General features: G+C 35.8%; 1 protein-coding gene across 8 annotated transcripts in view; it reads left to right on the forward strand.

The window, feature by feature from the left end:
• The window catches only part of ELF2 (E74 like ETS transcription factor 2), a 94,795-nt gene that overhangs the window by 43,645 nt on the left and 25,718 nt on the right, over positions 1–25,432 (forward strand). The window contains exon 3 of one of the 8 annotated variants that reach the window (XM_019419867.2): positions 5,492–5,594. The exons of the other annotated variants lie outside the window; for them this stretch is intronic. The gene's annotated coding sequence lies outside the window, so the exon portion shown is untranslated. The remainder of the gene's footprint in view (positions 1–5,491; positions 5,595–25,432) is intronic. 8 annotated transcript variants of the gene reach the window in all.

The raw sequence follows: 25,432 nt of genomic DNA on the forward strand, positions 1-25,432 counted from the left end.
AAAGGCAATGCCAAATTGAGACTGAAAACTGCTGGCTCATACATCTTATACATCTATAATTAGAACAATTTAAAACACTCCAATTTATTCATCATAAGGCATGCAGAACTTGAAACTACAACATACTAAGTTATTTGAAAATACTATGGCTCATGGGTTTTTAATGTAACTTTATAAGAATTGTTAATATATATACATTAGTTTAGAATCAGCTAATCCAAACCTAATTTTGTTTTTATTTAAGGAATAAAACGCATTGTTAAAAAGATTTTATTTTTAAGTAATCCCTACACCCAACATGGGGCTCGAACTTAAAACCCTGAGATCAAGGGTCCCATGCTTTACCTACTGAGCCAGCCAGGTGCCCCAATAAAGAATAAAATGCAATTTTTTAAGTTTATTTATTTATTTTGAGAGAGAGAGAAAGAGAGCAGGGGAGGGGCCGAGAGAGAGGAAGAGAGAGAAAGAGAAAGAGACAGAGTCCCAAGCAGGCTCCTCACTGTGAGCACAGAGCCTGACGTTAACCAAGAGATCGTGTGTGACCTGAGCCAAAATCAAGAGTCGGACGCTTAATTGACTGAGCCACCCAGGTGCCCCAAGAATAAAATGCATTTTTAAACAAGTAAAAATCTGAATAAATTTTCATTCTTCTGATACCTAGAACATATACAGATAAATAAAGTTGTTATGACTTATCCTAATGTATGTTTCCTTTTAGGTAGTGGATTAAGATCAGGTTCATTTTGTAGTGCTATAAATTTTTAACTTAAATTCCAGAAACGTGTAGGTTTTGGAGAAGAAGTTGGGAAAAAAGGGAAAGGAATATTTGTAAGATGTCTACAGAGGTTTTCATTTGGTGAATTGGTGGAAATGAGATCTGTATAGAATAAGATTTCCTTTTGTACATCTAGGAAATACTTTCTGGAATGCTCCTATGTTATAACTTAGGTTATATTCATAATTCATAATTCAATATTCATATATTCATATTCATATATTCATAATTCAATATTCATAATTATTCATATTTATTGACCTGATATAGCAATTCTCTGCATGTGTACATTAAAGTTTTTCTTTTATTGCTATATAACCATATGTATATGTTTATACCAGAAACCATGTTCATGATGAAATCTAGGCAGGAGTACTAAAATTATATAGTGAAGTACAGTTAGCCATCTTAATTATTTTGTGTATAAAATGATTTCTCATTTTGTTAGTGGTAACCATAGGCTATTTTGCTTCACCTTTTTATAGACAAAAAAATTCTACATTTCTCTCACAGAGCTTATGTGCAATAGTAATCCTCTCTTAAATTTTATAGGAAAAGCCAAATATATGTTTTGAGACTTTAAAAATAGGCATATTCATCTAAACCTATAAATTGCCTTTTGATGATAACTGGAGATCAGTAATCATAAGGAGTCTTTGGGGAATAGTAATGAAGTATGAGTGCCGTCTTGAGTCTGGCAGGCTGGAAATACCCTTGCCAGTGGCTGCAGACTCCACTCCACTCCAGTTCTGGGGGCCTGCTAGGTAGACTGATGTGGCACATTGGGGATGGACAGGGGTCTCTGGGATTCCCTACTGAGATTTGAGGTAGATAGATAGATAGGTAGATAGAGAACACATGAATTTTAAAAGGTTATTACAGATTACCATTTAAAAAGTAACAAGTTTATACCAATACAATCAATAGCAGATAAGTTTTGATAGAAATCTTTTAAGGCTGGGCTGAGAAGATTGAACTGTTTAGGATCTGCTTCTTCATCTTGCACCTTAACTCTATTTATCCTCTTAACCTTCCACTTTAATTTATGAGAATATATTACAGTTACTTTGCATTTCTTACGTGCAAAGGTACTGCTTTCAACATGTTTCTTTCCCTCAAGGGGTTAATCATTTAGTTTTAACATATATAATATATACTGTATTGGAAATGTAAAGCAGTATAGAATCAATTGGGTGCTGCTTACAAGTTCAAAGAGATTTTCAGAAGAACGTTCAATTTACAGGATTAGGGAATGTTTAGAGAAAGTAAAGAAGGAGGACAGATGGTAGGATTTGGATGGGCAGATAGGAGGTAAGTGAAAGACACTGTAGACTGAGGACAACATAATTAATAATGGGTAGAATATTGAAGTTCAAGGCATGTTTAGAAGATATTGTGAGTAAACGAGACCTTGACAGGAGGTCCCATTAAGAGTTGTGACTGTATTATGATTTGAACCCGAGAGTGAGTGATAAGGCTTGTAAGAAGCAGAAAAATTTGGAAGGTTTTCAGTAGAAAGTACTATGTAATTAGTATCTCAGGATCTGATGTTTGTAGAGGAAGGGATGAGGCAGGCAGACTCGTTGTTGTGGTTATGAGTTAAGGGTTGACTTGAGAACTATTAAAACAAGGTAGAAGCAACAGGAACAGAAGGGGCTTATGTAAGCAATACTACTATGCAAGATCTAACAATACTTGACATGGCAAATTAGGGGGAGAGGCATAGTTAGGGAAGATATTACTCGGTTTTTTTGACCCTAACTTGATGGCCGTAATATACAAGAATTCGAAGAAGGCAAGACTGTTTTGGGAAACAGGTAAGTTTGGTAGTAGGTGTGTTGATTTTGAGTTGAAGCAGAGCAGGTCTGAGGAGAAATATTTGGGTATTTAAAGATGTACAAATGTGTAGTCAGGGTCCCACTGCAAAAGTGATGGCATATTCAAATTAGGATAATTTTTAGAATGTTTTAATAAATGGCTAGTTACAAATGTGTGGGCAAGCATAGGGTGCCCATAAGAAATAGGGCAGTAGTCCAGAGGTGGCAGCAGCAGAGCTCCTTCTGTCCTTTGGCCTGAGGCCCAAAGGGAGGGCATGGTTACTGGAACCCAGAAGAAGAGAGCCCTGGAAAGAGGGTCACCTTGGGAGAATCTGGGACCTTTGGTCAAAGGATGCAGCTGGCTTGAGGGTGATGCTACAGGGAAGGAGCCAGGGAATAAGGACCCTGATTTTGTTCTCCTTCTTCCCTCTAATTCCCTGCCAAGGCTCTCCACTGATCAAATGCAATCTAAAGCTATGGGAGTCCTGTTGAAGTCAGCCTTCTGGGACAGAGAGAAGCATTAAGAAGGGTGGAGAATAGACCTGGAGGGGCAAAGGGAACATATCTAGTACAGTTGAAGCTTATAAAAGAAAGATCAAGGAGAGACTGATTTGGGAATCATCATCATCGATGCCATGGAAACATATGGAATCTCCAGAAGGAAAGGTGTTTGAGAGATTTCTCTAAGGGAGAAGGTATTTATATTCTGTGTTTGTCTTCCTGTGATCAAGAACAAAGGACACAAAATTAAAGAATTGACCTTAGGGAATGTTTACATTAAAAAAACTTTTTTTCTAATGTTTATTCATTTTCGAGAGAGGTGAGAGACAGAGCATGAGTGGGGGAGGGACAGAGAGAGAGGGAGACACAGAATCAGAAGCAGGCTCCAGGCTGGGAGCTGTCAGCACAGAGCCTTCAGGGCTTGAAACCATGGACCGTGAGATCATGACCTGAGTTGAAGTCGGATGCTCAACTGACTGAGCAACTCAGGTGCCCCCAGGGAATGTTTACATTTTGAGAAACCTGAAGAAGAGCCAAGAGTAATCAATTAATGATAGAAAATCCTATTCCTGAGATTAATATTTTTTTTCTTCTAGCCTTTTAAGTAGTTCTCTTTAGTAGAAAAAGGAAGAATATTGATTGGGTTAGTTAGTCTTGGTTTCAGACTTCTAATTTATCATTTACTTATCAGTATTTAACTTTTTGGGGGCCTGTTTCACTGTCATGAAATAGTAATGTGAGGACTACATAAAATAAATATATAAAACACAGTGCTTGTGATGTAGTAAGTGCTCCGTAAGTATCCCTTTAACTTCATTAGGTCCTTTCCCGTGCCTTCAAATATATAGAAGGTCTTTTATACATTAAAACAACATTTGTTTACTTTTCCATTGTGTTTTTCTCTTTCCTTTCACTTCACTTCTTGTAAAAAAACAAGTGCTCTATACCTTCAGTGTGTACTTTTTCCTTGTCATTCCTTCCTTAGCTTACTGTGCTTTGGCACCTACCTTTATCATTCTCCAGAAGCTCTTTGTTTATCAGATTTCAAAAGACACTTCTCTGCGAAATTCAGTGACCCACAGAATCATCCAGAAGTAGGTCCTTCCTGTTCTGTCCTTCTTATCTACTGAAACATTATACTCTAGCTGTTTTCCTTATTGCCCCTTGCATGGACTGTTTATGCTTCTGAACTTTTGCTCAAATACATTTTTCTATCAACCTGTGTTCAGGTATTATCCATTTTTTTAAGGCCCAGCTACACGAAACTTTCCTCAGTGATTCTGGCCTGCATTAAATGCTCCCTTTCCTGATCTTCTGTTAGACCATCTGGACTTAGGCACTTGATCATTGCTTTCTTATACTGTTCTTGTGTGTATACATATTCCTTTTGTTTTCAAAGTAAACATTAGAAGTCCTTTGAAGACATACTTTTTTATTTTGTTGAATACAGTGTACAATATAGTATTTAACACATAACTGTTAGGAAATACAGATTGAAACAAATTGAGTTTTGACTTAGTATTGCAGTATAATCAAGAACCATCTATGTAAAATCTTAAATATATTTTCTTTTTTTGATACCGAATTAAATGTTGAATACCTTAGGGTTATTTAAAATATAAAAAGGTAGTCATCCAAAAACATAAATATGGCTATCCAAAATATATCAAAGCCCATAATGTTGTCATACTAGATTAACTTCATCTTAAAATCACAGTAGGTTTTATGTGATTACACCTAAATTTGATTTTTTTTTACAATAAAATCAATACATTCCCATTGGAGAAATTGGGAAGTATTGCAAAGAGAAACCGTGAAAATCACTCATAATCTTACCAGCAAGGGAACAGTAACTATTGCTTTTTATATGTCCTGCTGGCCATGTTTAAATGTTATGTAATACAAGTGGATTTATTAATCTTTACTAACAAACTGGCTGAAAGCAGTCTGGTAGCTTCTTACTTCTCTCTTCTGATCATTGGGAGCAGGACTTTGGTTTTTAACTAGGTATCAAAACATAAAAATTTTGTGTTAATAGTTAAAGAAATGATCAGGAAAAATTAGAAAACTTAGGCATCTACATTTATGAACAAAATTGTGTTTAGGGGTTAGTTGAAAAGATAGACGAATGATCAGAATTTTTACATAACTCAACAAGAAAGCGCTGCTTTAAAAAAAAAATACATGGAAGTTTAGCTTTTTTAAATGCAGTTTAAAAAAAGAAATGAGATTTCTGTCTTGAAAAATAAGTTCAGGAGCCAAATTTCTTTTCTTGAAAAGTCTCAAGACTAGGTTGACTTCATGATGAGCTGTGATAACTTTTGTATTTGTTATACCATCAGAAATCCTCCCTGTGGCACAAAAGGACTCTTTTAATTAGAAAATATTGTTGCCACAGGGAGGTAGAAGATCGACATGAAAAACTGGGGATCTGAAAAGGAGCCCCTATCCTAGGATTACCTGAAGGTGAAACAGATTGAGCCAGAAGGAAGACAATGCTGGTAGGTTGGTTTTTCATTTACTAAGAATGTTTACAATTTTCCATTTAATTACAATTATTTCAATATACCTATACCATATTTTTGTTTCAAGAGTGACAATGATTTCTCCTTAAGGAGGGAGAAATAATGTAACAGTATCTTTCCTCCTAAACAATTTGTTACCTGTGCTAACCCCTGCCATGTTCCTAATATTTGTTTCTTTTTATAGATTAAGCTCTAGGGCTGTTTCATGCCTCCACTTACTTAGATGCTACTACTGATCAACATCTTCCAGTCCTTTTTTCTGCATTTCTGTTATTTCTGTTGCTTCTAATCTAGACTTTTTCTATATTTTTTTAAAGAAGTGTTTTCTTCCAGTTATCCATTTTGTTGAGTTTAGCCTAGTCACTAGTTTTCTAAAAAGGTAAAATGTGAATCTGAAGTTCCTTTCGTTTTTATTCTAGAACTGTTTGAATTATAATTGTACTGTGATTTGGATCAGTTAGAAAGCATTATTAGAGAAAAGTTTTTAATATTTTAGTAAGTATATTTCATTTAGCCTAAGATGCCATCTATTGTAAGAAACATTTTTAGATCACTAAAAGAAAAAAACGCTGCCAATTATAAATTTTAGGATACCATCAATTGTAAGATACATCCTAGTTTCAGAGATGTTAAAATGTGAAAAAGCATACATCTTAGAATTAATGAAATATGGTATCATGCAATTATTAATCTTCCTGAAATTCTCATTTACTGGGCATTGGACATTAAAATATCAGGTTTTTAAAAACTGGAGGTGAGTTGTGGTTGTGGAAGTCCCTAAATGTGTTGAGTAAGGTCTCTAAGTAGAGGGTGTTTAAGTGGAAAATCATTTAACTGTATTGTTTAAAAGTATACAAAGTAGCTAGAAGGTATTAAATTATGAAGAGTATAGAAGATGAAAAGTTTTAATATGACACATTTACTTAAATCAATAAATAGAGTTTTATCATAATTGTTACTTTATAATTGGACTTTATGATCCAAAAGGAAAATGAAGTGAAGCTTCTGCTTTCTAAACTGTTATTTTATTTTTTTAATGTTTATTTTATTTTTGCGAGAGAGAGAGAGAGAGAGAGAGTCCACATGGGGGAGGGGCAGAGTGAGAGAGGGAGACAGAATCCGAAGCAGGCTCCAGGCTCTGAGCTGTCAGCACAGAGCCCAATGTGGGGCTCAAACCCACGTACCATGAGATCATGACCGGAGCCAAAGTTGGTTGCTTAACGACTGAGCCACCCAGGTGTCCCTTTAAGGGCTCTTTAAAATATCTGCCAATTTTTAGTTCGCTCGAATGTATGTTTTACAGATTATTACGTGAAGGAAAAAATAGTGGCCAAAAGTAAAGAACTACCCTGTCAGTTAATAAAGGAGAAATGAAAAGGAATGATTTTAAATGGTATTTGTATGCTGTAAGAAACATTTTATATAAACAGAAAGAGAAGTATATCTAGAAAGTAGATCATTAAAGGATGTTTACTTTTGGAAACTAGTAGCATTCATTCCTTTGCACTCAAACTTTTTACGTTTTAATTTTTAATTTTCAAACTTTTATTATTTTTTTATAAGTTTTTAAATGTTTATTTATTTTGAGAAAGAGCAGAGGAGGGGCAGACAGTGAGAGAGAGAATCTTAAGCAGGCTCTGCACTATCAGCATGGACGTGACCACAAGGTCATGACCTGAGCTGAAATCCAGAGTTGGATGCACTTAACCGACTGAACCGTCCAGGTGCCTCCAAATTTTTAATTTTTTAAAGCACTAGTTAACTTTCAATTTTGCTATATAACAATGTGTCTGAGTAATAAATTTTTTAATTTTTATTTTGTAATAGTTTTTTATTTTTTTATGTTAGCAAGAGAGAAGGAGAACATGAGCAGGGGAGAGGGGCAGAGAGAGAGAGAATCTTAAGCAAGCCACATACTCAGTGCAGAGCCTGATGTGGGACTCAATTTCACCATCATGGGATCATGACCTGAGCCAAAATCAAGAGTCAGATGCTCAAAAGAACTGAGCCACTCAGGCACCCCAGTAATAAATTTTAGACTGAGGAGAGGGCTAAATTTGGATTGTATAGAATTTTAAATGAGTGCGGCACCTGGGTGGCTCAGTTGGTTAAGTGTCCAATTTCAGCTCAGGTCATGATCTCACAGCTTGTGAGTTTGAGCCCTGTGTCGGGCGCTGTGCTGACAGCTCAGAGCCTGGAGCCTGCTTAGGATTCTGTCTTTCTCCCCTCCCGCACTCATGTTCTGACTCTCTGTTCTCAAAAACAAACAAAAAAAAAAACATTAAAAAAAAAAAAAAGAATTTTAAATGAGTAGCACACAAGGTTATAAATGTTGCCAAGTAGGGATAGCTGAAGGTTCTTAACTGTAGGAATGCTTTAAAACGTCTCTGGGTAAATTCATCCTCTACCAGCTCTTCCTAAGGGCTGATGCATGTTGGGCTCAGAGCCGAGTATCTTGTGGTAAACAACACCTTGTCTTTGCTCTCACCATGCTTTCAGCTTTGTGGGCAATGAACAGTTAAACATATTATTATAACTAACTGTGATGGCTGTTATGATAGGATTAATGAAAAGTTTAGGGAGTATACAGCTAGGGAATGCCTAGGAGGACAGAGAATGCCTCCCTGAGAAGTGACATCTGAACAGATTTGAAGGGTTTGAAGTAATTAGCCAGGCAGAGAATAGCGTGGTTGAAAGTCTGGGAGGAAGGAGAACATAGCCTATTTGAGTTGCAGAAGGGAATTCAGTATGGCTAGAATATGGATTATGAAAGGGAAAGGGAATTAAAATGAAGCTAATGAGGTAAAAAAATCTTATTGCTGAGGACTTTGTAAAGACTGTATCTTGTAAGGCTGAGGACTTTGTAAGATTTGTATCTGTTTGTTGGGCCTTACCTAAAGCCCAATAGGAAGCCTTTTAAGACTTTTTTAAAAAGTATGTTTTTTTATACAAATTTAGTTGTTTCCCAAACAGTACTGTAAATGAGAAGTAAAACAAGACAATCAAAGCATTACCGAAAATGACGAAAATGACGTCTGAACTCCGTAGCTTCTCATTCGGAGCTCCCTAATAGTTAGCTATTTTTATTCACCTGCCACTAAATTGTCTGCCTCTGTAGATTTGAGCTTTAGGTGTGCTCATCGCCTATACTAAGCTAAAAATTACAGAGATTAAAGTAGTTGCACATCTAGCCTTTCTTTTTGGAATTCAAAGCTGGGTGCTTTGGTACAATGCTGTTTCAGGAGGAGGAATCATTGTCCCTTGTGCATCCTCCATGACCATTTGTAAACTGGGAAAGAGACCCATGAGTTTTCTCAGGTTCATGAAGGCGCCCATCATTTAAAGGAGGTCAAGAACATTTCAACGCAACTATTAACTTTTGTAGAGTTGTTTCATCTTGTTGTGTCATGTACCTCTTTGATCACATGGTAAATTCAGCCTGTGGACCTTCTCACGGAACAACTTTTTAAAATATATAAAATACAGTAACTAGGATTACAAAGGAAACAAATATATTGAAATATAGCTTTTGAACTATTTTTAATTGTGATATATTAATGCATATGGTTCTTTAATAATGAATCATAAAATGAGATCTCATGGCAGATCTAATTTATGTCGATAGATAGTTATGACCATAAATTACATTTTGAGATATCTGTAACAACTATAATATGAAAATATTTATGATATCTATTGGCCATGAAGTCACAAAACTGCCCAAACTATTGTGATTTGTGCCATTATTTAAAATTAAAATGCTTAATTTCAGTTAAAATCTAAAAAACAGTTTTTCTAGGTTTCATCCATATATTATTATTTTAGCTGTCATCTACCTTTTTCTCATCCTTTCTTGCCTATATTCTGCCCTACTGCTATTCTCTTTTTCCTAACAAGTCATAGTGGGGATCTGGAAGCCATTATATTTTTTTTTTAAATATTTTTTGTAAATTTTTTTAATGTTTATTTATTTTTGAGAGAGAGAGAGAAGGAGAACGGGGGAGGGACAGAGAAAGAGGGAGACACAGAATTAAGATCAGGCTTCAGGCTCTGAGACGTCAGCACAGAGCCCAACGCAGGGGTCAAACTCACGAACCATGAGATCATGAGCTGAGTTGAAGTCGGACACTTAATCGACTGGGCTACCCAGGCACACCTGAAAGCCATTGAATACACTTTTATGATCCCTGCTAAGAAAAAAAAAAAGCCTCTCAACTATGTAGTGGTTGATTGATTGACCTAATTTAACTTATTCTAAAACATTCTAATATTTGAGCATTTAGTATATTTCTTTAAAGGCTCATTTAATATTTTATGACCTATTTGTCAGTTTGAGATCCATCTATTTCTGTGACAAAAATTTCTGTGGCCAGTGGTTCTCAAACTTGACCATACATCAGAATCATCTGAAGCACTTGTTAAAATACAGATTGCTAGGCCCACCTCCAGAATTTCTGATTCAGTGGATCAGGGATGGGACTTGAGAATTTGCATGTTTCACAAGTTCGCAGGTGATGCTGATGCTGATGCTGTTGGCCCAGGGATCATACTTTGAGAACCATTATCTAAACTATTGGGAATGACAGCACTGAAAGAGAGCTTCTGCCATTGTGAAAACCCAGTTAATACAGTAGCTTCTTACCATGTTGTGTTATTTCCATCACAGAAGATTGATATTGGGGGTGAAAAGATACCAAAATTCTTTCAGGTCTATATGAGATGATGTAATGAATTACTATTAATTAATTCATCAATAAATATTCATGGAGCACCTACCATATGCCAGGCACAATTTTAGGCATGGGCTAGCCGGGTAGACAAGACAGGCAATGTATCTACATTCCTAGTGCTTAGAATTTAGTGAAGAAAGCATGTAAGTTTGCAGTACTGTAAAATTGTTTTGTCACAAATCAGATTATACAAATTAACATCTCCCAAACTGGTTTTTTGTAGATTTAATATTTGCAATTAAGCTAAGATCATTTCTTTTCAAGCATTTGAAGCAGCAGATAAATTCTCCCTCTTCCACCTTCATGTGACAGTTATTAAATACAGATGAGATACTGGTAAACTTAACATTTATCATGCACAAAGTACCTATTATATACAAACAACATCATGGCTCCTAGGGAGTAAGTGATTCAAAGTCGAAAAAAGACATGGTGCCTGGCCTTAAGGAAGCTTACCACCTAAATTGAGGAAAACTAGCATTCAAGGAAATAATACCGTGGTGTAGGTACAGTTGCGGAAAGGTGAGGAAGCACTAAGAATTGCCAAGTATGGTAGCTAATCTAAAAGTTCCAGATTGCATTATAGCTATATGGTGGTTCATTTTAAATTTCTTCATAAAGGCATAGCTGACAGTTAAGGCCTCTGGCTTTAGGGGCAGAGGAGCAGGTCAAATGGAATTAAGCATTCCTAAATCTCACCATTTTAATTTTTTTATGTGTGGAAATAGTACCACAAAACACGAGTGACTTCTTTTTTCCCATTTTTATTTTTCCCATTGATAAATCAGGGGACATTGAAAGAACCCAGCCTGTTTGCAGTGGTTAGCTACAATTTAGGAATGGGATTAGGAAATGGGATGGTACTAATTGTTATTTAAAAAAATTTTGTATGTTTCTATAATTTTTTTCATCAATATACCAGGGAAGAAAGAATGTAGCCCATTTCCTCTCTTTTGCTTAGGCATTATTAAGATGTAATGCCAGTTTTTATAAGAGATAACCCATATTCTCCTAATTTAAGGTCGGTGTTTGATCATAACCGGATGTTTGATTTCTTTTCACTTTGTAAATCAGTCAAAATACATATCCTACTTGAATGAACAGTTAAATTTTAAAATTTAACTGAAAATATTTTTCATATGTTTTATATTAGGTGGGTGGTGATCATAGGTAGTTATTCTCCAGGATAACTTATTTATTATTTCTTCTTATTATTTATTTAAGAATATATTCAAACAAAACAAATTACTTGTTAGAACTTGGGAGAGATTTTCTTAAAACTAGACGACCTTGCAAAAGATCACTCTAGGAAGTTTTACATCAAAAAGGAAAGAGTTATAGCTCTAATTTAGTTAGTGAAAAGGTACTTCTTATACATGATGTTTGACAAGACTTTTAGGAAAACCAGAATTCTTTTGCTTCTTCTATATTACCTTTTTTTTACAACTTAATTCTCAGAAAATAGATAGAATAATAAGTTAGAATGAAAAAATTCTTTTCAAAGGAAACCAAGAATTCGTCTAAGAGGAAAAATAAATGGAAAGGTGCTGATTTCTTCCTGAGACATTTGCTTGCTTTTTTTTTTTTTTAAATTTTTAATGTTTATTTATTTTTAAGACAGAGAGAGAGCGTGAGTGAGGTAGGGGCAGAGAGAGAGAGAGAGGAAGACACAGAATCTGAAGCAGGCTCCAGGCTCTGAGCTGTCAGCCCAGAGCCTGATATGGGGCTCAAACCCACAAACCGTGAAATCATGACCTGAGCCGAAGTCGGACGCTTAACCGACAGCCACCCAGGCGCCCCCAGGCTGAATTCTTATACTTCCTAAAGGAAGTAAAAGAGCATGAGGACCTGAGACCATTTGTGGAGTTATCTGAGATGGCCTGTTGTACACAGAGCATATTTGTGTGTGTGTGTGTGTGTGTGTGTGTGTGTGTGTGTTTGTGTGTTTGTGTGTGTGTGGCTAGAATAAGAAATTAGATATGGCCCTAACTGTAAAGGATGTTGCTTTTTATTGGGGAAAATATATAAGAAAACAACTCTTTAGGAGTGCCTGGGTGGCTTAGTCAGCTAAGCGGCCGCCTTTGGCTCAGGTCATGATCTCATGGTCTGAGTTTGAGCCTTGTGTCAGGCTCTGTGCTAACAGCTCAGAGCCTGGAGCCTGCTTCTGTTTCTGTGTCTCCCTCTCTCTCTGCCCCTCCCCCACTCGCACTCTGTCTCTGTTTCTGTCTCTGTCTTTCTTTCAAAAATAAACATTTAAAAAAGAAAAGAAAAGAAAAGAAAACTCTTTATAACCGAAGGTTCAAAGAAAATCTGTGTTGTAAGAATGGGAGAGAGAGCTATTATTTATTTTGATGGAAAGTTCATATTTTAGCTGAGCCTGGGAGAATAAAATTTCATTTGAGAAATGTTAAAGAAAAAAAATCAATGATACTTGTTAAAGCACCATAAGGAAGACTTTATTCAAGAGGGGGGTACTATTATGATAAGGATAGAGACCACTGTTACATGATTTTGCAGTGAGGGAGAGAGAGAGTGGGCTCAACTCTGAATACAGCGTAAGCAAGTGGTAATTTATGGCCAAGGAGCAGAGTCATTGGATGGAAAATTTCTAAGAGAAAACATCAGGAATGGAGGGGTGGGGGTTCTGGTTAAACAGATTCTTGCTAAAGACAGGCCAGGATGATCACACATTACCTGGGGATTTGGGAAGGATGAGGAACCCGATTAGATATGGAGAGTAATCAGATATGGAGGATGGGGGATTCTAAACAGACTAGCTAAACTGACTTAGAGTTCTTGTTAGAATGGGATTTTACAAGGAAGTACACAGATAGGCCTAGGAGAAGGTTCAGGAGCCTGACTAAAGAAAGTTTGGTAGACAAAGAATCTTTGTTCAGCAGCAAAAGATTTTCTGGTTGAGAAGTCATCATTTATACCTTCTTCTACCTTACCTCCTAGCCCAAAACCAGATCATGTCAGTTTTCAATTTTGCCTCCAAAATGTATCTTGAATCTACCAGTTTCTTTCCATCGTCATTGCTCCTAGCCTAGACTAATCTGTAGTTATTTTATGTGAGTTATGACCATGGCCATTGGCCTTCTAACTGGTGTTCTTATTTTCACTCTTGGCCCTTCTCCCTTTTACTCCAAAGAATCCATTCTTTATATAGTAACCAAAGTGATTTAAAATATATATTTATAAATTTAATCATTACATTCCCTTCCCTAAAACCTTGCAGTGGGTTCTAATTGCACTTAGGATAATATTCATAATTTTTAACATGGCCTTCAAGACACTGAATATTTTGTCTCCTCTCATCCATCTAGAAACAATAACAACAATAAGAGCAACAAAAACAAAACCGTAACATTTAAAATGTATTTACCATATTGCCAGGAATAGTTCTTAGGTCTTTACATATTAATATATTTAATACTTTCAACAACCCTAGGCTGAATAACTTTTCCAAGGTTGGACAGCTATTTAAGTGGTGGAGCAAGGATTTAAATTCAGATTGTAAGCCCAAGCTCTGAAGCATTTATACTCTGATGAATTACATACATCCCCCTCCCCGCATTCGCACACTGTTGTCTTTTATATATATACACACATATATACACTGTTGTCTTTTTGCATTTCCATTAATCTAAAATTTACCTTCACATGGTACTCACATACACCATTTGCTTTCTGGGACAGAGTGCTTTCCATTTTTCAGTTTCTTACTCCTGGTCATCCTTTAGATCTCAGTTTATTTTTTTTTTATTTAAAAAAAAATTTTTTTTTTAACGTTTTTGTTTATTTTTGAGACAGAGAGAGACAGAGCATGAAGGGGGGAGGGGCAGAGAGAGAAGGAGACACAGAATTGGAAGCAGGCTCCAGGCTCTGAGCCATCAGCCCAGAGCCCGACGCGGGGCTCGAACTCACGGACCGTGAGATCGTGACCTGAGCTGCAGTCGGACGCTTAACCGACTGCGTCACCCAGGCGCCCCTAGATCTCAGTTTAAATGTCACTTTCTAAGAGAAATATTGCGTTTAGCTGATAAAAAGTCAATCTCCATTAGGACTGTTCTGTTATTTTTGTCATAGCCCCCCATTTTTCTTTTTTGGTTAGCACCTACAACTTTGATACAGTAAACTCCCACAATGTGAGGGTAAATAATTCCCAAAACCTCAAATTGCATGGAACATGGCATTATTGTGAGTTTAATAAAATGGCCCGAGACAAGCTGTGTGGAGAAAGACGTGTGTGAAAGGGGTCCCAGGACTCAGACTATGGCATCCAGATCAGTCTAAGGTCCGGCTGTGGTTTGGTGCCACCTGGTGGGTAGTTGTGTACTCCAGTGACGGTTGTTTGAGGGTAGAGTGGAAGATGGGAGCCAATTACCATGTATTCATTATTCAGTACATTACCATGTATTCATGTATTCATTAAGTTCTGTTCTATTTATATTTACTTGTTTAATGTTTCCACATGATGCTTCATAAAACCAGAGGGCTTATCCTTTGTGTTTACTGGTATTGCTCAGAGCTAGGCACCAAATAGGTTTTCAATAAATTATTTATTGATGGGTGAGTGAATGAGAAGACATCATGAACCAGAACAATGCCAGGAATTTTGGATTTTATTTAGATTAGGCTTTGTAGTGGCATATGGTAGAGAGAGATAAGGCTAGAAATATAGAGTGGAACCAGATTATGGTAGCCCTTGAATAAAATAGTTAGGAACTGGGTGAAACGTGAGCTGGAGAAATTGAGAAGTGAAAAGAAGGACATTTATTTTAAGCAACTAGAACATACTGAAATAATAGAAATAGAAGGTATAGCTTCCAGAATACTAAGTTGGGGGTAGGAAATAAACTAAACGTGATGAAATCTAACAAAAGGCAACAAAGGAGAAAAAATGGAAATACAAATAATAAATCAAGATAGTAGAAGTAAGTCCAAAACATCAGAAATCATATTAAAATAACCTGTTGTGATCTTAACATGAGCCTGTGTTATTTTTAACAGATAACACAAAACAAAATGATGTAAATAATATAAAAAGGATAGAAAGAAAATATTTACCTGAAAAATGCTAACCAAAGGAAGCTGGTATAATAAAATAGAATTTAGGGTGAAAATTTTTAATTGCTATGGAGACTCTTCAGACTGCTAAAAGGAACAATCCAGAAAATATAATCATCATAAACCTATGTGCATCTAACAACATAGCTTTGAAATATCATTTAAGCAAAATCTTTCAGAATTGCAAGGAGACGTAGACGTTCCTACAAAACAATGGGACTTCAGTACACCTCAGCCAAAATTGCAAAATCAAGCAGATACAAAATTAAAAATGGGATCAAAGATTTGAACCATAGGACTTACAGACTTCATAAAGTAGAGATTTATAGAACATTTTTTAAAAAGTTTATTTACTCAGAAACTGACATGGGGCTCAGTGTCACAAACCGTGAGATCATGACCTGAGTTGAAGTCAAGACTTGGGCGCTCAACCAACTGAGCCACCCAGGCGTATAGAACATTGTAGCTAACCTAATAAAATACAACCCCATACACTTTTTTTCCAGATATATTTAGGTTGGTTTTTAACTGTGTACTAGGTCATAGAGGAATCTCAACAATGTCCAGAAAATCCATATCATTCAAAATTTATCATGTCATCCTAATACAAGATATATTAGAAACCAACAATGAAGTGAAAATCAAAATACTTTACACTGGCAACTAAAAACTCATTAACTGATGAAAGAGAAAATGAAAATTATAAAACATTTGCAACGAAATAACAATGAAAGCGTTGCATATAGAAATTTGAGATGTAATTTAAATAGAACTCACTGGAAAATTTAGTAGCTCTAAATGCATTTATTGGAGAATATGAAAGATTGATATAGTGAGCATTTAGATGTTAATAAAAGGCCAACAGAATAAATCAAATTAAGTAAATGAAAGGAAATGATAAAGATAAAAGTCAATATTAATGAAATAGAAAATAAAATAGATTATTGATGAAACCATAAGTTTTAAAAAATGGATGAACCTCTGTAAAGACAGACCAAAGAAAAATGAGCACTATGAAGAAAAAAAAAAAAATGACCAGTAGAATAGAGTTTGGAAATCATAAGAAAGTACTATGAATGACCTATTGCCAAGGATTTTGAAAACCTATGGACAATGAAAAAAATATATATATGTTACAATTGATTCAAGAAGAAATAGAAAACATTCAAATCAACTTTTTAAGTTCTTTAATTTTACACATGTATTCCCTCATTCAAATAAAATCCACCAGACCGAGGTCTATTACTAAAATGTCAAGGGATACATACTCCCTATTATATACAAACTATTATGGAAACAGTAAAGAGGGAAAGCTTTCCAACTCATTTATGGAGGTAGTATAGCTTTACTTTAAAATTGACCCAATATAAAAAGAAGAACATTTCTTGCTGAATTTAGGTATGATCATAGCTACAAATATTCTAAATAAATAATAGTAAATCTAGTGCTAATTAAAAAACACATAGTGACTAACTGCATACTAGGAAGGCAAAGGCTATTAGAAAATCTGTTGAAGCACTTTGTGGCTCAGTCAGTTAAGCGTCCAACTCTTGATTTCAGCTCAGGTCATGATCTCATGGTCCTGAGATCGAACCCCACTTGGGGCTCCGTGCTGAGTGTGGAGCCCGCTTGGGGTTCTCTCTCTCCCTTGCTGTCTGCCCCTGCCCCACTCATCCTCTCTCTCTCTCTCTCTTTCTCTCAAAATAAGTAAATAAACTTAAAAAAAAATAAGAAAAAGGAAAATCTGTTAATCTGCCATATGAATAGACTAAAAGAGAAAACCCGTATAATCATTTCAGTAGGTGTAAAAGCATTTGTTAAAATTCACCATCTTCTGAGACTTTTAATCTGGATTGGGGCTTAATGAGGTATCTATATTAAAAATTATGGCAAATACCATAATTAGTAGGGGAACAGGGTGCCAGCTATCATCTCTACTAACTAACATTTTTTATGGGGGTCCTAGCAAATGTAAATAAGAAAAAGAAATAAAAAGTATGAAGATCAGAAGGGAAGAAACAAATCTGGTATTCACAAATGGTTTAATTAACACATAAAATTTAAGAAAATGCATAGATTTTAAATCTGCTTCAGAGAGTTCATCAGGGTTGCTGTATACAAGAACAATAATCAGAAATAATAAAGATGTGGTATGCATGTGTGCATGCGTGAGCGCGCACACACACACACACACACACACACACACACAGGAATAATACTCAGACAAAAAAACAGAATGAGATCTTGCCATTTGTAACAACATGGCTCTAGGATGAACTTAGAGGGTATAATATGGCTCTAGGATGGACCTAGAGGGTATAACATGCTAAATGAAATAAGTCAGACAGAGGAAGACAAATATCATCTGGTTCCATTTATAAATGTGTGTAACTTAAGAAAACAAATAAAAACCAGAAACAGATCCATAGATACAGAGAACAAAGTGTTGGTTGATAGAGGGGAGGGAAGGTGGGGGGATGGGCAAAATAGGTGAAGGGGATCAAGAAGTAGAGACCTCCAATTATAAAATATAAATAAGTCATGAGGCTATACATGCACATAGAATATAGTGAATAATATTGTAAAAACATTATCTGGTGATAAATGATGACCACACTTATCCTAGTAAGCACTGAGTAATATATAGAATTGTTGAATCACTGTGTTATACACCTGAAACTGATATAACCTTGTATGTCAGCTATACTTCAATAATAAAAATTTAAAAATAAAAAAATCAAAGTGAACAAAAAGATCCCATTCATAATAGTAAAAAAACCTTAGGTATCTAGGAATAAATCTTTTTTTAAAGATGTTCATCCATTTATTTTGAGAGAGAGAGAATGTTTGTGCACACACGCGAGCAGGGCAGAGAGAGAGAGAGGGAGGGAGGGAGAGGGAGAGAGAGGGAGAGAGAGAGAGAGGAGCCCAAGCAGGCTCCTTGTTCACAGCGTGGCTCAATCCCATGAACCAGGAGATCATGAGCTGAGCCAAAATCAAGAGTCAGACACTCAACTGACTGAGCCACCCAGGCACCCATAGGGATAAATCTTAACAATAATACGCAATACTTTCATGAAAATAAGAATATAACTTTATTGAGGAGCATAAATAAATGAAGAGATATATAACTTAGGAGGAAATTCCTTTTGTCTTTAACCCACAAACACACATGGAAAGATGGACAAGGTAAAACTGTTAATTCTTCCCCAATCTATAAATTTAGCACAATTCCAGTCAAAATCTTAACAGGTATTGTTTTTGGTGGAGTTGATAAACTCTTAAAGATCAAAAATAATCTAGACAATTCTGCAGAAGAGCAAAGTGTAGAGTACTTGCGCTCCTATCTTTAAGGAATGATTATATAGCCCTAGAAAAAATTTAAATGTGTTATTGGCCCACAGACAAATAGTTCATTAGGATAGAATAGAATAGAAACCCCAGAAACCGAGTAAGCATGTATTTATAAACCTGGTATATAATAGACATAGATTTATAAATCGGTGGGAAAGGATGGGCTATCAATCAATTATATTAAGATAGTTGGCTTTTTACATAGAAAAAGAAAAGTAAGAGGGTACTTCACACCCTCGTTTTATTGTTTCAATTGATCTATTCCTTTCTATCCTTTTTATGTATACGACAATCACATCTCCCTTCCTCATAAGCATCGACTTTAATTTGATCAAGCCATATTTTGTAACATATTGTGTATATCCTATTGTACATATTTAACATTTATATAAATGGTATTATGTATCTGTTTGCTGCATTTTTTAGTAAGTACTGTTCTTAATATCCATGCATGTTGCTTTGTGTATTTGTAATATGTTGCCACACAATATTCCAGGATAGATACCCATTACATTTTACCTTTATAAGTTAACCAGTAACGGATACCCATCACTCCTTACTTGTATCAGCTATTGTTGCATAGCAAACCAACCCCAAATTTATTGGCCTGAAACAAGAACTAGTTATTGATTTTCCTGAGACTGTGGGTTAGCTATGTGGTTCTGCTGAGATGGCTGGACTTACTTACCTATTTGTGGTCATCTGTGGATCATTTGGGAGCTTACTGGTCTAGGAGGGTCTCAGCTGTTACAACTCAGCCCTCTTCTCTTTTTTCTGCTTATCTCACATCTTTTTCTTTTCTTATAATGTCGGTAAAGAACTCTTATATGTTGAAGGGTAGTGATACTAATTGGCATCCCTGTTTTGTTCCTAATCTTGAAGGGAGTGTAGCTAAAGTTGCAATCTAAAGTATAATGTTTGTTGTAGGTTTTAGTGTATAAAGAATTCCCATTTGTGCTTTTGGTTTTATTTTTGTATTAGTTATACATAAATATGGAGTCTTATCCAATGCTTTTTCTGCATTTTTTGGTAAGTTACAATTTTTCTCCTTTAATCTTTCGATGTGGTCAGTTAATTGATGGATTCTCCATGCTCTGTTTTAAGTTTAGGACTTTTCACAAGTAATATGGAGAGGAGGTTGTGGACTACATTTTAATTTCTCTACTACTTACTATTCATTTTTTCTTTATATAATTTATACAGTTTCTTTATATAATTCATCCACATTTAAGCCTAACATACAATTGTTTAGAATACTGATTTCTTATTTTCTATATCTATTGTACTTATGGTTATTTCTCCCGTTTTGTTTTATATTTGCACCTTCTTTTCTTGATGACTCTTGCTGAGGTCTATTTTATTAATCTTTTCAAAACCATCTTTTGGTTTTGTGAATCTTTTCTGTTTTTTAAAATTATTGTTCTCTATTTCATTTTTCCTACTCTTTTTTATGTCTTTCCTTCTGTTTCTTTGGTTTTGTTCTGTTGACTTTTCCATCTTTATGAGTTGAATGCTTAGCTTATTTTTAAACCTTTTCATCTCCTGACCTCTGAAGTACTGTTTTAGCTATGCCACACCTAGTTTGACACGTTATATTTTAATTGTAATTCATTTCTAAATATTTCTTAATTTCTTTATGATTTCCTTTTTATTCCAGGGACTATTTAACATACATTAAAACACATATTAATTTTACTACATCAAAATGTAAAGTTTTTGTAGGACAAAGGATACTATAGACCAACCAAATTAAAAGTCAGACAGCAGGTTGGCAGAAGATATTTGCAACACATATCTGAATTATTATCTATGATATGTTGACATTCTATACCTCAGTAAGACAGAAAGTATCCTAGAAAAATGACAATGGATACGACTAGGCAATTTATAGGGGGCCAGTAAGTATATGAAAAAGTATCCCCAGTACTTATTAAGTATATGGAAATTAATACAACAATGAAAATTTTCTTGTCACCCAATAGACTTTTTAAAGTCTGATTATATCTTGTATTGACAAGAATTTGAGAAAAATGGAAACTTTTACCACATCACTGATGGGATTTTAGACTTGCATAGATACTTCGGATAGAGTAACATATAAAATTAAAAATGTACCTATTCTATTCTATAAAAATTCTATTTGTAGGTATATACAGTGAACTAACTCTAGCGTACATGTTTTTTTTTAATGTTTAGTTTTGAGAGAGAGGGAGAGAGACAGAGAGTGCAAGCCGGGGAGGGGCAGAGAGAGAGAGAGAGAGGGAGACAGAATCAGAAGCAGGCTCCAGGCTCTGAGCTGTCAGCACAGACCCTGATGCAGGGCTTGAACCCACGAACCATGAGATCATAACCTGAGCCGAAGTCGGATGTCCAACAGACTGAGCCACCCAGACACCCCTAGCATACGTGTTTAGATAAGAATTTTTTGCAGCATTGTTCACTAATGTGAAAAATGGAAATAAATTTATTTGCCTACCAGTAGATAATTTGATGAATAAAATGGGGTAAATTCATGCATTGGAATATTTTGCAGCATCTAAAAAGCATAGCAATATTTATTTATGCCGGCATGGATAGAATGTAAATCTTGAATGAAAAAAAGTAAATTTTAGAATGGTGTATATAGAATAATGTCATTTATGTACCCAAAGCATGCAAAATAATAGTATAAATTATTCTGGGACACACACACACACATACACACACACACACACACACACACACAAAATGTAAAAAATAGACTAGAAGAATATACATAAAACTTAATGATAGTGGTTTCTTTGGAAATGAAATGGTGAATGAGAACTGAGAGTAGTACTGAAAGATGTTATCTTACCCTGTAATGTGTTATTTCTTAGGGGGAAAAAGCATCTTCAGGCATAAATAACAAAATGTTAACAGTTGTTGTTCTGGATGTTGGAAAGATAAATGTTTGTTACATTATGTTTTATAATTTCACGTAGGTTTTGAATCCTTTTCAAAAATTGTATAATACATGAATACCTAAACTAGGATCATAGATGATGCAGATTTCTAGCCTGGGAAGATGGTAATGTTGTTGATAGGAGATTTGTAGATAAAAGATCTTTAGGGGTGCTTGGGTGGCTCAGTTGGTTAAGTGTCCATCTGACTCTTGATTTCAGCTCAGGTCATGATCTCACAGTTTGTGAGTTCGAGCCCTGCGTCCAGCTCTGTTCTGATAGTGTGGAGGAGCCTGTTTGGGATTCTCTCTCTCCTTCTCTCTCTCTCTGCCTCCCTGCCCCACCTCTCTCAAAATAAATAAATAAATATTAAAAAAAAAAAAAGACCTTTAGGTACCAGTGGGTTAGCCCAATAAAGATGTTTACCATAACATTGGAAATTAGCGCCTAGAGCTAAAAAAAATAATAAGTCAGGCCTTGAGATACTGATTTTTGATCAGTAGAGAAATAATATTGAAAACACTAGTGTTGGATGGAAAATAACATTCTTGAGAGAGTGAAGAATGAAGAGAGAAGATGGTTAAGGATCACACTTTGGGAGGACAGCCACCTTTAAGGGTTGTGGAGAAATGGGTGAAATCAGTTGAAAAGAAACAAATAGGAAAAAAAACAAAGCCAGCCAGTTAATTCTCATGAAAATCAAACGAAGGGAAGGATTTCGTTAAGGGGTGGCCAATAATGTCATTCGTTTGGAGGACTAAAAGGAGTTGGCTGGGTTTGGCAATTAAAAGCTCAGTGTTGACCTCTGAGGAATTTTTTGGTAGGTAGCACGCAGAAGCTGTATTGTGAGAGGGGAAGAAATTAGTTAATCTGAATATTCCTTTTGGAATCACTCAAGATAGAATTTAACTTAGAGTTGCAATAGATCTTAGTTAAGAACTCCGTTGTTAATTTTTTCATAAACATGCTAAATGGGAATTATGTATTAGCTCTTAGAAAGTTTCATAAGAATTGAAAAAGATTTTTCCAGAGTATTCAAGATTCTACAAATTCTTTAATGATAATAAAGAACCCAAACCCTTGAAATCAGTTGTCATAAATGTTATCTGAAATACAGAGATCGTTAACTATTTAAACTCATTTTGCAGGGTGTCATGTACATATGGGCACTTAGTAAATGCTATTTGGAAAGAGTTGTTTCTATAATATCCATTAGAAAAAACCAGCTACAATAATCAATTGACGGTCTTCTAGGAGTGGCTTCTAAGAATCCGAAGCTGTGTGTCACCCAGTGTAAACTATAGAGTGTAGAGACAGCAAGCTCAAGGAAGAGTCGGGCCCGGGAATAACTTAAGTAAAATGCAGAAAACCTAAACCAAACCATCCGCCTTCAAAACGGTACATACTGAGTCCTTACTCACTGTAGGGTTTTCGTGGTCCTTAAATGCATACGGCAAGATAATTTATGATGAAATAACTGTTAGGAGTCATAGATTTCTTTGAGAGTCTAAAAATAGCCATGGCTCTTCTCCTTAGAAAAATGCACATTGTACTAACAAAATTTTGCCTTTGTGAACCCCTCATTAAAAATGTATGCTTTATGAAGGCTTTATACATACATATAAATAATTTAACTTTCCTGGGTGGTAGTTAAAAATGTAGTATATACTCACTCTTCCCTAATTTCATGTATAAGCAATTTTGTACATCATACTGTCTCTAAGGACTTCACCATTAGTGGGAGTTCTATGTGAATTAGGAAGGCTTAATTCTTTTCTTTTGTTAATATAACGTAGTGTTACCAGGTGTGATAATAGGTACCTATGATAGAAACTTGCTCAAAGTAAGTGCTAGATAATTATTTGTTGAATAAATGAATATGTGACTTTGAGTTCAAACGCCTTCATTTTAATGATACTTTATGGGTGTTTATTTATTTATTTTGAGAGAGAGACAGAGCGTGAGCAGGGGAGGGGCAGAGAGAGAGGGAGACAGAGGATCTGAAGTGGACTCTGTGCTGACAGCATAGAGCCTGATGCGGGACTCAAATTCCCCAGCCAAACTGTGAGATCACAACCTTAGCTGAAGTCAGATGTTTAACCGACTGAGCTGCCCAAGGGCCTGGGTAGTTTTTAAGGTTAAGGATTGGGGAGTGGCTTATTTGCATGGTTCTAGCTCAGGGATTTTCGTGAGGCTGCAGTCCCCTGAAGGCTTGATTAGGGCTGGGGAGTAGGGGAGAGGGGTCTGTCTTCTAGATAGCTAAGACACCAGACTGTTGGCAAGATGCCCGTTTTCTTGCCTGAAAGGCCTCTCTGCATACTTGAGTGTACTTATGACATGGTGGTTGGGTTCCTTGGAGAGAGTGACCCAAGAGGAAGAGATCAAGCAGACAGTTTCTGAAGTTCTACATCATCACTTCAGTTTTATGCTATTTGTTATAAGTGAGTCATTAAGTCCAGCCCACACACAAAGGGAGAGGGGAATTAGGTTCCACCTTTTGAAGGGAGGAATGTAAACTAGTTTTCAGCCAAGAAAGAAAATGGACAGGTACTAAATGCATTGTAACAGATAAGAAGGCCTTGTTACTTTGGTGCTTGGGTAGCGTTTGAGAGTAAGGGCTCTTAGAGTCAGTGTTTGGGTTCAAACCCTGGCCCTGCCTCCCATTAACTCGATGACCTTGCTCACGGAACCTTAGATTCCACATCTATAAAATGAGCACAATGGTAATATACATTTCACAGAAATGTAGAGAGGAATATGTGAAAAAAGCGAAGGTAAAGCATTTATTTATTTATTTATTTATTTATTTATTTTTATTTAAATATTTAAAAAAAATTTTTTTTAATGTTTATTTATTTTTGAGACAGAGAGACAGAGCATGAACAGGGGAGGGGCAGAGAGAGAGGGAGACACAGAATTGGAAGCAGGCTCCAGGCTCCGAGCCGTCAGCCCAGAGCCCGACGCGGGGCTCGAACTCACGGACTGCGAGATCGTGACCTGAGCTGAAGTTGGACGCTTAACCGACTGAGCCACCCAGGTGCCCCAAAAGCATTTAGCATAGTAGCTTTTATTTCAGAGTCTGGAGTGCTAACCATTACACCATGGAACCACTAGCTTTTATTTCAATAAGAGCTATTTATCGGGGGCCTGGGGCGCCTGGATGGCTCAGTTGGTTAAGCATCCATCTTCAGCTCAGGTCATGATGTCCCTGGTTGTGAGTTCAAGCCCTGCAGCAGGCTGTCAGGCTCTGTGCTGACAACTTATAGCTCGGAGCCTGGAGCCTGCTTTAGATTCTGTCTCTCTCTCTCTCTCTCTAATATAAAAAATAAACATTAAAAAATTTTTACAAAAAAAGAGTTAGCTATTTATCTTTTTTCCCTTGCTAATATAGAGCAGTAACTTTAGTGTAGGAGATATCTTTCTGTAATGTTATTAGCAGAATGTGAATTTGCTCTAAAGTTAGACGTCTACCATGCTAACCTATCTATTCTTACTCAGTTTTTTATTCTGCTTATTAATACCTGCTTAATCTTGAAGACTTGAGAAATGCAGTTGAATGTGTGTGAATGTGTGTGTATACTATATATGTATACATACTGTATATACATACATTCACATGTACTACATGGTTTGGGTCATATTGTGTGGAACAAATATATATGTAATTAAATCTTGGCACATTTATATTTTTACTATTTTACTGTGTTGTTAAAAATTCTTCAAACGTGGCTCAGTTGGT

Source organism: Panthera pardus, unplaced genomic scaffold (genome assembly GCF_024362965.1).
Source record: "Panthera pardus isolate Hobbes unplaced genomic scaffold, ASM2436296v1 HiC_scaffold_13, whole genome shotgun sequence".
Taxonomy (NCBI): domain Eukaryota; kingdom Metazoa; phylum Chordata; class Mammalia; order Carnivora; family Felidae; genus Panthera; species Panthera pardus.